We start from the raw sequence: 4,874 nt of genomic DNA on the forward strand, positions 1-4,874 counted from the left end.
GTGCCGTACGTTCGGTACTTGGATCGGTCGGATCGTGAAGACGTACGACTACATCAACCGCGTAGTCATAACGCTTCCGCTTTCGGTCTACGAGGGTACGTGGACAATACTCTCCCCTCTCGTTGCTATGCATCACCATGATCTTGCGTGTGCATAGGAATTTTTTTGAAATTACTACGTTCCCCAACAACACTTAGCATAAGGAATAGCAAAAGTCACATTGTGCTCATACAAGTCTTTGATATGGTCAAATCCAACAACATGCAATTCAAGTTGAGTAACTAGCATGCATTTGCGGGAAAGAGCATCCGCCACAACATTCTATTTGCCCTTAATGTACTTGATCACATAAGGGAGATATTCAACAAATTCACTCCATTTAGCATGCTGTTTATTTAACTTGGTTTGACCTTTAAGGTATTTAAGTGTCTCATGATCGGTGTGTATGACAAACTCATGTGGGCGAAGATAATGCTCCCAAATTTGCAACACACGCAATAAAGCATACAATTCTTTGTCATAGGTGGGATAATTAAGTTGAGCACGGGAATGTTTTTCACTAAAATATGCAATGGCTCGCTTGTCTTGCATCAAAACTCCACCAATTCCATTACCTCTAGCATCACAATGAACCTCAAAAGTTTTGTCAAAGTTAGTCAAAGCAAGAATCGGAGCATGAGTAAGCAAAGATTTGAGCTCATCAAATGCGGTAGATTGCAAAGGTCCCCAAACAAATGGAGGATTTTTCTTACTCAAGGCATGCAATAATGCCGCAATAGTGCTAAAGTCTTTCACAAAGCAACGATAGAAACCCGCTAGACCAAGGAAACCACGCACTTGTTGCAAATTAGTTGGTTGTGGCCAATTTTTAATTGCTTCAATTTTTGACTCATCAACATGGACACCCTTGGAAGAAACAACGAAACCTAAGAAAACAAGTTTGTCAACACCAAAATTGCATTTTTTCCATGTTGGCATAAAGACGTTCCTTGCAAAGAGTTTGCAAAACGGCCCTAACATGATTTACATGATCCTTGATGGATTTGCTAAATACAAGTATGTCATCAAAGTAGACCACGACAAACACTCCAATGTATGGACGAAGCACGAAATGCATAAGACGCTTGAAAGTACCAGGAGCTCCCGATAAACCCATAGGCATAACTAACCACTCGTACAAGCCAAACTTAGTTTTAAAAGCGGTTTTCCATTCATCACCCTCTTGTATGCGGATTTGATAGTAACCACTTTTGAGATCAATTTTTGAGAAAATAGTGGCACCGCTAAGCTCATCTAGCATATCCCCAAGGCGAGGTATGGGGTGCCTATATCCAATGGTGATAGCATCGATGGGTCTACAATCAGAACACATGCGAAGACTACCATCTTTCTTAGGCATAAGGATAACCGAAACAGCATAAGGGCTTAAGCTTTCACGTACAAGACCGTTGTTGATGAGTTGTTGGACTTGTCGTTGGATCTCCTTAGTTTCTTCAGGGTTGATGCGGTATGGAGCCTTGTGTCACATCCCTAGCTTCTGGTATTGCACTAGGCTAGCTTCCTGTGTGCATCATGTTTAAATTTTGCTTAAACTTGAAATGGGGATGATCAAACCCTAGCACCTAAAATCCAAATAGGTCCAACTTGATAAATGCATTCATTGCTCTCCAAAATGTTCTTATAAGTGTTTGATATTTTTGGCAAAAGATTTCATCCAAACCAAAAATAATGAACATTTTTAAGGATTTATTTTGGGCACTGAATTTAAATCATTACTGTATTTGAATTTGGAAGTATATTCATAATACATAGAATATATTTTCAAATAACCCTGAATTATTCTATGTGCATTTGTCTAGGTCCACATGTGCAACATAAAATATTTCAGAAGCTTTGGCATAATTTTTGAATTCATTTTGAATTTAAAATAGTGGCAAAGGAATTAAATAAAATAGAAAAACAGAAAAATAGAAAAGAGAAGAAACTCACCTGGCCTACCTGTAGCCCAACACTGTCCTGGCGCGGCCAGCTGGACGGCCCAGCCCACTGGCCGGAGCGGTTGTCTTCAACCTCTGCCAGTAGGCAGAGGCGAGTCGACGCCTGCGTGCCCGAGGCCTCCACCTCCTCCCTGCCTACCTCACGCCCCGAGACTCTCTCCGAGCGCCACAGAGACGGCCACGAACACCCCCCTCTCTCTGGAACTTCTCCCCCTTCTCTGCTTTCTCCCCGCGACCACCTGAGCTTAGGCCGTCGCCGCCGCTCGCTGCCAACGCGCCCACCGAGCTCGCCTGACCTCCTCACCATATCCCTAGGATCCGCCGCGGCTCTGCACGTCGACGAGAAGAACAAAACAAGCCCGGGAGCTCCTCAGCCTCGCCATCACCGTCGTCCTCGTCCTCGGGAGCCGACCACCGCCATCGTCGATTCGACGGCCACAGGACATGCCCGAGCAAGCAGAGCCCCTCTTCGTGATCACTGTGAGCTTCGCCGTCGTTTCCCCTTAACCCCGCGGCCTAGCGCTCGCTGTAGTCGTCGTTTTCATCGGCGCCCGATCTCCGGCCGCCGCCTAGCTTGCTGCTGCCGTCACCACAGACCACCGCAGCCCCTTTTGCTTGATCCATCAGATGGGCCGCACCGCCAGCTCACCGTAGCCGCAAACCACGCGTGAAGGGGTGCTCTGTAGCGCCGTCCCGAGCAACTCCGGCGAGTCCCCGCCGTTGCTGTGGTTGCCGTCGTCAACTGCTGACGTGGCGCCGGTTAATTAGCGCTAATGACCCAGCTAACCACCCCTAGAGCCACCGCCATGTGGGCCCTAGTGTCTAATTAGGTTAGTCTAATTTTCTGTTAAGATTAGTACTAATCTGTGTGGACCCCACGTGTCAGCTTTGACCTTGGTCAAGTCAACATTGACCGGTCCCACCTGTCATACACCCAAACCAGCCTGAGACACTGACGTATGGGTCCCACAGGTCAGGTTTGACCTGGCTGACCCAGTTGACCTGCTGACGTCACACCTATGTCATGCTGACGCAGTAACTTATTTTCTGGATTTATTCTTATATAGGAAATTCCAGAAAATGTTGCAAACTTCTAAAAATCATAGAAAATCAACCGTAGCTTCAAATCAAACAATTTATATATGAAAAATGATCAGAAAAATCCAATCTTTCCATCTGTACCATTTTCATGCATGTTAGAACACTTTAACCTTGCTGTTTAGATGAAACAAGTTAATGCACTAATATAACCTCTTAAAATGGGTTTGCATTTGAATCTTTGGTTCAAATGGACTCATCTCAATCTGTTCTAGCTTGCATTAGCCAAAACACATTCTTATTGACATGTCATAGCATGCATCATATTGTACATTGCATTGATCGTGTTTCTTCTCTGTTTGTCGGTGTTGTTCCCCCTCGATAGACGTTGTACCAATGTTGTGATCGTTGACACTGATGAAGACTCAATGCTATCTTCAGAAATGCCAGGCAAGCAAAACCCCCTTGTTCATTCCGATACAATCCCACTCTCTCGCTCCTACTCTATTTTACGGCATTAGGACAATAACGATACAACTGTTACTTGCTGCGGTAGTTGACCCCTTTATCCTCTGCATGACCTGTCATTGCCACAGTAAATAGATGAAACCACTAGCATGAGTAGGAATTGTTTGAGCCCTGATGTGCCTACTCATTCATGCTTGTTTGTCATGCCTGCTACTGCTTAGAGTCGAGTCAGGTCTGATTCATCGGGGATGAATTGGAAAGTGGTGAACATGTCCTATTGTGTGTGAGCTAAGTGTGTGAACACGATTTGGTAAAGGTAGCGGTGAGATGCCATGTAGGAGTACATAGTGGGTTGTCTCATTGAAGCCGTCCTCAGGAACTGAGTTTTGTGTTTGTGATCCATGACTCAATACTACCACACATTGGGATCCTTAGTTGACTCTCTCGACTTATTAACCGACTTGATTTCTGTCCAGGAGTCGCAACTAGTTTCCGGTGTTTGTAGGTAGTGTTAGTAGTCTACCAAGTGGCACCCGGCCAGGTGGGCTTGGGACAGACTAGGCACAGTGGCACGGTGTACCAAGTGGCACCCGGATGGTGGGCTTGGGAACCCTGCTCACATCGTTTGGGGCCGTGAGCGACACCCCGGCCGGATCTCCTTGCGGATGGAACCCGAATAGGCAATAAACCTGGACTAGAGTCTTGTGTGGTTAGTCAGGTCATGGCCGACACCCTCGCCAGGCTTCCGCTTGAAGGTTGCCGAGATACATGACGTGTACATGGCGGTAAGTGGCGAGAGCGTGTGTGAATAAGTACACCCCTGCAGGGTTAATATGATCTATTCGAATAGCCGTGTCCGCGGAAAAGGACTTCTGGGTTGCCTATATAGTTCATAGACAAGTGAAAGTGGATACTCTAAAATACGCAAGATAAGCGTGAGTGCTATGGATGGCGTTCTCGTAGGGAGACGGGAGCGGTTCCATAGTGGTGTATTGATATGGTGAATATGTGGACTCATGTGCGCCACCTCAAAAGAGTTACTTGCTGTCGTAGTTCAGGATAGCCACCGAGTCAAAGCTGGCTTGCTGCAGTTAAACCCCACCATCCCCCTTGTTGATAATGATGCATATGTAGATAGTTCTGATGTAAGTCTTGCTGGGTACATTTGTACTCACGTTTGCCTATTTTATGTTTTGCAGAGAGACTTCAGTCTCACTAGTAATTCCACGTGGACTTCGACGTTTAGCTTGTTACCTCAGCTACGATCTTCTGCCCTTGGCAGGATCTGGTAGATAGTCAGGCTTCTCAGCCTTTTTCATTTGTAGATGTCTGTACTCAGACATGTTAAGCTTCCCCTTGTGCTTTGACTTG

Source organism: Triticum aestivum, chromosome 6B (genome assembly GCF_018294505.1).
Source record: "Triticum aestivum cultivar Chinese Spring chromosome 6B, IWGSC CS RefSeq v2.1, whole genome shotgun sequence".
Taxonomy (NCBI): Eukaryota; Viridiplantae; Streptophyta; class Magnoliopsida; order Poales; family Poaceae; genus Triticum; species Triticum aestivum.